This window comes from Cyprinus carpio, chromosome A21 (genome assembly GCF_018340385.1).
Source record: "Cyprinus carpio isolate SPL01 chromosome A21, ASM1834038v1, whole genome shotgun sequence".
NCBI classification, from domain to species: Eukaryota; Metazoa; Chordata; class Actinopteri; order Cypriniformes; family Cyprinidae; genus Cyprinus; species Cyprinus carpio.
The window spans coordinates 23,858,354-23,870,091 of record NC_056592.1 but is presented as its reverse complement, the minus strand read 5'-3'; the positions used below and the strand labels follow the sequence as shown (position 1 = coordinate 23,870,091).

General features: G+C 38.2%; 1 long non-coding RNA gene across 1 annotated transcript; it reads left to right on the top strand.

Moving 5' to 3' along the window:
• The first annotated feature begins 457 nt into the window (after positions 1–457).
• Positions 458–11,634, top strand: LOC122134723. The gene is made up of 2 exons (XR_006153068.1): positions 458–607; positions 10,660–11,634. It is a non-coding gene; the product is annotated as an uncharacterized LOC122134723 (long non-coding RNA).
• Positions 11,635–11,738: the final 104 nt, after the last annotated feature.

Below are 11,738 nucleotides of genomic sequence, written 5' to 3'. Positions count from 1 at the left end.
AGCTGCAGTGCTATGTTATATCAGACGGCTAGTGACTCATCCCTCTCTTGCTCTCATGATGTAGAGACGCAAAAGCAAGCATCAATCACCCCTCCCTCCTGCACACGTCAAGGATAGATCTCTGCAGTGAAAGCCCGGACAGACTGTCATGTCCAATGCATTAGACACTCCTCACTGGGACTCTAGTTTAGTTACATGTCTGGACATATGGATTACAGCCTGACCAAACACTCTAATGTGTAATACTTTAATGAAACAGAGACTATACCCTTTTTTTTTTTTTTTGAAAATAAGAAATTGCTTCCAAAAAGTGCTAAGCATTCCCCATCAGGAGAGAATTTATATTTATATTTTGCCTCCAGTTACAGTATTCTTTTAATGGGCTTATGGCTACGTTTTACTGGACATCATGAGCGTTTCAAGCATGCGCTCCCGGTAGATGATGGCAATTTGCGGATTTCCATAAATAAATCCGACGTCACTACGCCCCTACCTAAATGGACTCCAGCACAGTATATTAGAAATGTCTTGTTGGCGCCTGGCCTTTCGCTGAGCTCCCGCCCAAATGCGTGTGACGTCACGGAGGACGCCGTCGGTGACGCGAATGGTACGTAGCTCTGCTGAATTCTGCTCGATGAAACCAAAACAAGCGTTTAGAATTAAATATAAAGCAAGCAACTGTCATTGAGGAAGCTCAGTTGACGCCTATTATGAGAATATCATGAGAATATCAGTTAGAGGGCATAATCTGTGTGAATGGGCGTTTAAGAATATGAAAAGGCTAACATTAAAATGTCATCACGTTTGTTAAGTCATAAGCCCTCACAAGCTTTTGTTTAAGAATTATAACAATAATTGCTTTAAAGAATAGGCCTATTGTTTTATATGATTAGTTTTGTTCTGCACAAGCATAGTCATAACCAAAATATTGCTTCTGTTCTCTGTTAATTACAGTCGAATCTAGCTATACTATCTAAAATATATAGTAAGGTTCTTCCATATGAAAATCTATCATCATTAATAAATGTTCTATAATAGTTTAGGTAGCAATTTTATTTATGAAAAAATCTTCGTCAAAATATTATTTTATTAAAGCAGTGTAAATTTGATGGAACCTGCACAAATATACAAATTAACCCTTTGAAATCCTTGACTTTTGAAAGACTGCTTGGCCAAATTAGATGTTGTATAAATATAAATGTATATTAATAAAAAATCATAAAAGTCACTTTTTTCAATGCACATCATCTTTCTAAAGCTCATTTAAGAACACCTTCTCTGCTGAAAAGACCAGACCATATTGTGTTGTTTCTGAGCACTGGATCTGCTGCAAGGGTTATGAAGGGTTGTGTGCCAGTAGTACAGTATCCAGTACAGTAAGCAGTGTGTTTATAACTGTGTGTTTATAAGTGACTTCCTTTTGTTGGTTTTCATTGTTCTTTTTACAGTGATATAATCAAGCTCTCCTTTTTTTAGGCTTCCAGCTCTGCCTTATATTATAGACTTCAGAAAAAATGGATCTAATAATCATGACAAGCAATAATACTGTTTATTAGTGGTAACATATGCTATAAAAAGTCACGTTAGCACTTTATTTTACAGTCCTGTTCCTCATGTACAGTACATACTATGTACTTACTAAAGTAATTACAATAACTACGTACTTTCATAGGTAAGTACATTGTAAGTAAACTGTAAGTACATGTACTGTAAAATACCAAACCAAAAACCAACCAAAATCACACATTCTGTGCTTGCACTCTGTTTAGATTTGTGTCAGTGTATTTGATCTGTGCATTAGCTCTTCAGGTGATTGTAATGATAATTAAAGAAAGAAAAGATAAAATCCTCCATTCTCTTGATTTATTAACTTCTGTAGCTTTGATAAGGATCAGTCTGTAATTATTTTTATACAGTGACAATTATGCAGTTTTAGCCAAGAGTGAATGTTCTCACACTTGCCTACACTGAAATATCTGCTCATTTTTGTTTTGCTGAAGAACAAAAATGTTAGTATTATTTGTTTAATAGGGGCCAAGAACTGAAGGTGCATAGCCTATATTGCTTTGTTCGTTTTCTTTTTATTCTTCTTCTGTGTTGTCTTACTGAATGGTGATCCATGGCAGGCTTATGAACCGTAGATAGGGAAATTATGAAACTTGGCACACATAGCTATAAAGGCAGTCTGACTTTGGTGTCTCTATTTTAACTTTTAAACCCCTTGTCCTGGAAATAAAATTCTTAGTTCACTGATTTAACAATTCATATAACTCTTGCATGCTCTTAAAAACACTTTCCTCCTAACTTTGTCCTTATCTTCCTTCATCAACTCTAACAGCTGATGACTTTGCCACATTCTTCATTAATGTAATTTCAATGATCAGTGCACACTTCTCCACACCACAAACTATCAGACACAATTTACCAGCAAACATGCACTCATTCACATCCTTCTCTTTACTCTCTGAGGCTGAAGTCTCCAAACTCATCCTTTCTAATCATCCTACTACTTGTCCACTTGATCCTATTCCATCTAATCTCCTTCTTCTTCAGTTGTACCTGCACTTGCTTACATCCCTTCACACTGGTGTCTTTTCCTCAGCATTTAAACAAGCTACTTAAGAAACACACACTTAACCGAACACTTTTAGAAAACTACAGACCAGTATCCCTTCATTCATTCATTCATTGCAAAAACACTTGAACAAGTTGTGTTTAACCAAGTCTCTGCCTTTCTCACACAGAAAAACTTCTTGAACAAGAACCAGTCTGGTTTCAGTAGTGGACATTCAACTGAGACTGCCCTTCTCTCAGTTGTTGAAGCCCTAAGACTGGCAAGAGAGGCTTCCAAATATTCAATACTTGAATCTGTCTGCTGCTTTTGAAACAATAAACCACCAGATCCTCCTGTCAACCCTATTGGCACAGGGCATCTCAGGAACCACACTCCAGTGGTTTGAGTCTTATCTCTCAGATTGGTCCTTTAAGGTATCTTGGAGGGGTGAGGTGTCCAAGTCGCAACATCTAGCTACTGAGGTGCCTCAGGGCTCAGTTCTTGGACCGCTTCTAGGTTCTTTCATTCAGAAACATGGCTTTTCATATCACTGCTGTGCTGATGACATTCAACTCTACCTCTCATTCCATCCTGATGATCCTACGATAGCTGCTCTCATCTCAGCTAGTCTAACAAACATTTCTTGCTGGATGAAGGACCATCACCTTCAACTCAACCTTGCCAAGACAGAACTGCTTGTGGTTTCAGACAACCCATCACTTCATCACAATTCTCCATCCAGCAACTGCATCAACCATAACTCCTTCCAGGACTGCCAGGAACCTTGGAGTTGTGATTAATGAACACCTGACTTTCTCAAACCACATTGCTAAAACTGTCCGGTCCTGAAGATTTGCTTTATTCAGATCAGGCCAGTTATTTTCGGGAACAAGCTTCAGAACTCCCTGTTCAAGCTCTTGTTCTGTCCATACTGGAGTATTGCAGTGCTCTCTTGGCAGGTCTTCCAGCTAGTTCTATCAAACCTCTACAATTAATCCAGAATGCAAGCAGCAAAATTAGGCTTTAAGGCCCAGACACACCAAGCTGACTTCAAAGAACTAGCGATGACGAAAGCTGACGGTGTTGTCGCCTTGTGTCGGACCAAAGCCGACGGAAAACTAACACATGCGTTCTGCGCATGCGTGAGAGGAATGAGCTGTTCATATCAGCAGCTATTATTAGTATATATTTGTCATTCAAAAGGAGAAACCGAAACAAAGATTTACAAGATAAACGCAGATATATGAAATATAAACAAATCAGCACTTGCTTAACATTTTGGATATCAGTAACGTTGATAACTTTAATCATTTTAAGCGGCTCATGTAGTTATGAAAATATTCGCATATTAGAATGATTGGGAAAGATCACGTAACATTTAAACAGCCTTCTTTCTGTTCCGCCTTCATTCACGTGCATGTTTTAATCACTTTTGCTTTAATTCTTGGCACTGACTCGTTCGCTAAACTGAACATCCAATCAGAGTTCTCTCTCTCGCAGATGTCCCCGACGTCCCCAACGTCCTTAATGCTGATTCAACATGTTGAATCGGGCAAACTGCCGCTGATGTGAGCCCGACGAGAGCCGACGAGTGGAACACACATTAAACAAACTAGCCTGACCATCGCTCGCCGTCGGCTTTGTGTGTCCTGGGATTTAATGAGCCTAAAAGAGCACGTCACACCTCTGTTAATCAGTTTGCACTGGCTACCAATAGCTGCTCGCATAAAATTCAAGGCATTGATGTTTGCCTACAAAACAACCACTGGCTCAGCACTCCTTTACCGAGGAGCTGAATCTTCAGCCAATTTTAAGAAACATCTAAAGACACATCTCTTCTATGCCTACACTTGACCTTCTAACACTAGCACTCTCTATTTTTTCTATCTACTGTCTAACCCGACCCAGTATCATAACAATATGTATATTGTGGTGGGAGGAGCAAACAAAAGACACAGTGGGTGTGGCATCAGGCCTCGGAGAGGCTTCTATTAACAGAAAATAAAACAAAGATACCAGAAAAAGGAAATAAAGTGACCAAAATAAACAGGGGATCTGGTGTCCTCGTTGTGCTGTGGGGTTAATGAAGGTCGGGCAGTGTTCGAGAAGGAAGGGTCCATTTAAGGGGAGAAGTCTGGCAGCCGCACACGCTCCCCTCTTGGTCCCGGGGCGTGAGGGGCAGCAGCTTCTTCTGAGCAGCTTCATCCTCCTTGGCCTATGGCGCTTTCAGGGGATAAACGTGCTGGCATCCTGGCCCGTCAGCCATATAACGGGTGCAGTTCTCGTCCAGACGGTGGGTCCAGCAGCTCACAGCTCTGGTGGCGCGGGAGTCCCTCTACGCACCCTTCCTGGACCCACGAGGACACCAGCGTGCATGCATGGGAAAGAGACCGGTCTCCCGAGGAGAGGCACACTCGGCATTTAAACAGCGGCGGTGATGAGGATCCATTCGGTTCAGGTGTACCTCATCACATGTCGCCAGCCCTGGCTATTTCAGCACCCCTCCTCTCTCATGCACCCACTCCTGTCGGGAGCCTGGCGAAGGGCAGCGATTAAGGGATGGGGTGATGATGATAACTGGGGGGAGGCAGCTGACTCGTCAACACCCCCCCCCCCCCCCCCCACCAAGCAACATCTCAGTCATCAGTTCGCCGCCCACAAGGGAGTGCTACCATCCTCAACCAGGCTCCGAACAGTCGGAGTGGGCAGGGCAGGGATTTCTCTCTGGGCAGTTCTCCATCTCGCACCGCGCTGGAACAGGGACAGAGAAACCGGGTTTTAGTCAACAGCCTCAACCAACCATAGGGTAAATGACAATCGAAGAAACGTCACTTACCCCTTTTGTGGCTGGGAGGCCATCTCCGTTGTTCCTCCATCCCAGTCCGGGTTTTCACAACCTTTTGCAAACAAGAGGGAATAAAGTCATCAGGTGCTCCCCAACTGTGCTGTCTAGGCTCAGCCTTGCCCACATTCTCCACCAATGTGTTGGAAGGAGCAAATGACAGACACAGTGGGTGTGGCGTCAGACCTCAGAGAGGCTTTTATTAAAAGAAAATAAAACAGAGTGTCCAGAAAAGGAAAATTAAATGTCCAAAATGAACAGGGGATCTGTTGTCCTCGTTATGCTGAGTGGTTAATGAAGGTGGGGCAGTGTTCGAGAAGGAAGGGTCCAGGTAAGGGGAGGAGTAAAAGGAATGAGCTGTTCATATCAGCAGGTAATTAGAGTTCTCACTCTCACCGACGTCCCCAACGCCGATTCAAAATGTTGATGGCAAACGGCCGATCGTTGGCTTGGTGTGTCCCGGGCTTTAAACTTTGGAAACTTTTATTTGTTTTTTCCAAATTTGTTCATAAAAATGCCTTCAATTCAAGGACATTGAATTTTGTAGGGGTGCAACTGAATTGTTCCTAGCAATAATTTTGACAAATTAAAATATATTTATATGAAACCACTGTCGTCATCATACCACGGACATTACCTGAGATGTTAAAGTCCACATGAAATCAAAATTTACAATATTTATTTTGTTAGTGTACATTGCTAGTGTCACAAATCACACCTCTGTGGCTCTCTCCGATGGCCACCAGAGGGTACCCTCACCTGAGTATTAACATTCACCCTGGACTCCATTTCCCATAATCCCATACTGGACTGATTACCAGCACAACTGTTGCTTATCACGGGCCTATTTAACCAGCGTTTACACTCACACACTGTGTAGTCTTGTTTTGCCCTGGATGATACTTTTCTAAGCGGGTTCCTTGCCTTTCTGAGTGTATTCTGTGTATGACCCTGGACTGTTTGACTATCCTGATTCTCTGCCGCCTACCCTTGTGATCTTGTTACCTGGAACTCTGATTGTTTGCTGGTTGCCCCGACTCCTGCCTGGTTTTGTTTCAGTTTCCAGCCTTGCCTCTGATATTCCTAACACTGTTGATTGACCATTGCCTGTTGTTAACCTTGATTCACTCAATAAAGAGCTGCAAATGGATCCACAAGCTTCTGACCGATCATTACAGCTAGTCTTAAGGTCAACAATTAATCTGTGCAAGTTAATAAAAAAAAAGTTTGTTTTGGTAATCTTTAATCAAAATCTGATAATTTGCTTCTGCTCTGGAATGGCATGCCTTTCTGATGACATCAGTTTGACGGCTTGGGCAGAATATGCTTAACCATGCCCCTCCAACCATTAATCTGCTGTGAGTGAGAGATGAGAGGAGGAACACAAAAATAAAACCCCACCCTCTACTCAATATTAAATTTCAGTTGGAAATATGCCGCCACACTGAAATCCATTCGGCAGCAACTTCCGGTTCACGCAGACTTGAAAGTAAATAAGTCAGCATACTGCGCTCTATCAAGACACGTCCTTTGAACCGATGAACTGAGATGAGTGACAGGCTTGGTGCATTTGAAATTATAAAGGGAGCACTCTTTACACACCAACTAGACTAATGCATTCCGAAATTTAATTAAAGAGTGTTGTTGGTGTTGTTTTTCATGATTCTAACACAATGTCCACTCACTAAAATTAAGCTATAGTTTAGTTATTCTACATAAATGCTAAAATGAATCTCACACATGAACATATTTACTTTGCTTAATCCATTCTTGTACAAATTAATTCTAAAAAGAAAGAATTTGTACAAGAAAAGATTAAGCAAAGCAAATAATATTATAAATACATATATTCATTTTGGCATTCATCTCTATATCTCAATCTCTTTATATATATAAATATATATATATATATATATATATATATATATATATATATATATATATACAGATATTTTGACTGTCCCTTATACTGGCTGCTTATACTTTATTGTAAGTATAATTATATAATTATGACAATATAACAGTATTTAATGTAATACATTTCTCATAATATAATACAAAATTACAACATTTTTTGGTCATTTTATACATTTCTCATAGTGTAATAATTTTTATTACATTATGAATTCAAGATTTTATTATATTTTGAGAAAATTATTACATTATGAACAATTTATTACAATAATAATGTAATACTTATTACATTATGTGCTGTTTTTACATTATGGGCAGTTATTACGGGTTGCTAGAAATGTTATAATAATATTGTGTTAGAGGGATGCTATTTGGTACTGACGGACAGTGGTCGAATTGTAAAAATATTTCAGGAGGGATGGTCAGTTTCTTTTTCGGCGGGGTGGGGCGGGGCTGGATTGATTTGGTGGGTTGGATGGTCCTGTAGCTAATTTTACACAATGATTACAAAATTTGTGTAATTTTTAAAAAGGTTTTTAATAAATGAAAAATTAGCCTTATTAAAAATGAGCTATTATTTATTAGCTTTTTTCCTTCTAGTGCCTGAAATAGAGGAATTTAGCTCAATCTTTTGCTAATTGTGTTTCTGTGCTGGTAGTGCTGGCACCTTGTCTGTTTTAGGCCTGTCATGGATAAATAATGATGGCAGTAAAACCGCCAGTAGGTGGCAACAAGTCCATGTTTTAATAAATGATTTATTGAATCATTCAAATCAAACGATTCGTTCAAAACTGCTGATTCAATTAGAAACGAAACAAGTCCATCTGAATGGACTGTTGAATCACTGGCTCACTCGATTCGATCAAAATCTGATTCATTCAAGGAATGAAACAATGTGTTGCTATGCACTGTTGTATAAAATTAATAGCACATTTTTGTTGCTGGCGTACAGAAAAGTAATTGCTTATGCAATGAATATAAAAACGTAAAAACTCATACGTGGGTATTTTTTTCTTTCATTGCTTGAATTATAAGGGCATTCTAACTGTATTCTAATAGGCTTCATCGCGCAGATGACTCTCAGGACATGTTTTTGTTTGTTTTTTGCAAAGTCGGTGACTCGATAATCTCTCACAGTTACACATACAGCACAATAACATAATGTCAAGGAATGTCTTTAAATTATAATCAAGGAAAAATCATACCTTTTCTGTTGTCTTCGTTTTAAAGAACTTCAAAAGTTGTACTTGATCCATTTTGCGCCAAAAATGACATAAACTTGCTTCCGCTTGTGAGCAGCTTGTTACAGTACTGAGTTCTGATTGGCCAATTGCCGCTATTTAGTTTGTGAATTGTCATAAGTAGAGAATTTGAAAAATTTAATTTGCATGATAAGTTTTACATAATACACATTATTAATCTAAAAGGGATGGTAAAGAGGGATGGTGGTTTATCCAAGGGAATGCTTTTTGTCATTTTTTTCACCCGGCGGATGCCATCCCCCACATCCCCCCTCAATTCAAGCCCTGTTGATGGATATTTAGAGGTCAGCGATAATACTGTCTCAAATTATTTTGTGTTCGGTGATTTTTATTCATAATGCAGACTATTTAGAAATCAAGAAATCTATCAAGCAATAAATTAAGAAACAGGTTGTTGTTTTTTTGGGGGGGGGGGGGGGGGGGGGGCTCTTTAACTCTCATTATACTGTAGACGGAGATGATAGCATGCTTGGTAATATTCTAAAAATGTAAATTTGGAAAACTTACTGTCTTTTCAGATTTTATACAAATTGCAGTTTTACTTTTAACATCAGCAGAAGGTTTTATCCTTCATCGTAAAGTATCTCTTCTCATGTGATCTGTGTATCACAAAGTACTGGTCCTGTTTTTTTTTTTTTTAAGTGTATGATTCCACATGATTCACACAGTGATGAAAAACATGGAACTTGTTACTTTTATTGGATTATGCACAAAAATGACGTAAATTTGCTTCCGCTTGTGAGCAGTTTGTTACAGTACTTGTTACATGCACTGTCCTAAAATGTTAATGTGGAGATTAAGTGCAGTTAATATGTCAGTGATTAGCATCTTAATAGTTTTGTGCAAGGCACTTGACCATACTTCAGTTTTTGATTCCTGGAGAGAGAGAATGAGTTGGTGAAGGAGTGTATGGTTCAGAAAGTGCAAATGGTGCACAAATATTTATGCAAATTTATTCGATTAGAAATTCCGATGTGTGCATGCAATGATGTACACTCGTTTATACAATGCTTTTCATAATACACAGTGTTTCAAAGTGGCTTTACAGAAAGTCAGACTGTTATGTCTATGCCTTATTGCGCTGCAGTAAAATACTATGACGATATATAATGATGCTATGAGTGATCCTCCAGATTTAGATCTAACTCTATTTTATTTATAGTGTTGCATCAGTTCTGTCAGTGCTGCAGTGACTCAGGCACACGTCTGAGCGTTCAAAGGCAATTAAGATATTGAAAATATTTGTCAGTTTTGTTATAATCAAGAGTTAGCGATTCTCAAAAAGTATGAATGAAAATGTGATCAGTTGTCACAGCAGCTTAGAAGTCTGATGCTCAGGCATATGCCAAAACGTTGAGATACATACAACAATCCTCAGTGTGTGATCATATTAAAGTGCACAGTGTGTTTAAAGTGAAGTCACATTGTATTGGAAACACTGCTTGTTGTAATTTACTATTTGTTGTTCAGTTTGCTTTATTTTATTCTTAGGTGGTCTCACCTAAACTAGATTATGAGTCCAGGTCTTGTTCTGGCAATTTTGTTTGCTTGAAATGTGTAAGTTTTTTAAAAAAAAAGATTTGTATAATATTGTGTGCTTGCATCAAAAGCCTGTGTCATATGAATGTGAAAAGTGCAAATCTTCAACAGACATGTGCATATGGTCCCTTTCACCTCATGATGGTGCTATAAACGTAAAATCTTACTGAATTATAGAACAGTCAGAAAATGTTTCTCTCTACTCAGCAAATCAGGTTTTAATTTGGTTTTACGGTCACATGTTCTTTTATGTTATTAAATGCATATGATTTATGTTTGCATTTGTTGTATTTTTTTCTTATTTTATTTAATCAGGTAAATCCACTGTAAAATTATATATATATATATATATATATATATATATATATATATATATATATATATATATAAATAATGTTGCATATGTATTTCGAGCACTGAATGTTATACATGTTTCTAAAAGTTTGAATTATTTTCCAGTTGTATGTATCTGTTCTCACAAATCTGAGAAGCTGAAAAGGTCAGATTTGATAACAGCTCTTGTTCGGTTATTCCTTCCTCTGTTCCAGTTCCTCAACAAGAAACAGATGAAAATAAAACATCCCATCTAGGATGGAAGTTGTCTTTTGCATTTCAAGCCTTCATTACCATTATGTGCTATCTGCTACCAACTTGAGTTCCTGCTGCAGTGTGTTGTCTGGACACAGACACACAACCTCCTGCTCCCACAAATCCTCTGTCCGGCCCAATTACAATCAGCAGCCACTGACTGATGCATGAGCTGCCGAGCACATTGCTGTGAAGAGTTTATTAACTGCTGTTATGCAATGTTCAGTTGTTCAAAAGTAAAGGATTCTGAAATCGAATTATATTACGTAATTCAGTCTTGGCTTTGGTATGGATTCAGTATGTGACCCTCAGTATGTGTTGTTCAAAATGTTGATCAAAATAAATAAATACATACAGTACCAAAAATATTAATAAATAATGATTATTCTGGGCCCAGCCTAATCTGAATCTGAATGTTGCAGTCCTGTTTTGATATCCAGGGTCAGGTTATCCATTTTACATATTACATTATTTTATTTTATTTTTGGTGCTGAAAGGATTAATAGATTATATTTCTATCAAATCAAGATAAATTTAAAGTGCAAACTGTTAATGTGTATGTATGCTGCATTATACAAACAGTGTTCTCTTTTTGTTTTGTTTTGTTTAGTTTACTTAAAATGTTTACTTCAGTTATAACATTGTGTTCCTTAATTTCACCCTGAATCAGCCTAGGGTCAGGAGAATCCTGTTTTGTTTTTTTTTGTTGTTTTTTTTAGTTTTTAATACTGATTTGATCTAATATAAGCCAAAATCCAATCAATTTTCTTTTTAACAGCTGGGCCTTGAAGGTGGACTTCAGGAATAAAACTTTATAACTATAAATTGATCAAACTGTTTTGCATTTTTTTTTTTGTTTAACAATGACATTATTGGCCCCATAATATAATCCCCGAAACATCTGTCATCTGTCAACATCTGTCTGCCCCCCCCCCTCCCCCAAAAAAAGGTTTCATTTATCACTGTATATTAATTATGATGATGTAATCATTAGAGATGGGCCAGGAAAAATGAAAATGTGACCCCACGCTGATTGCTT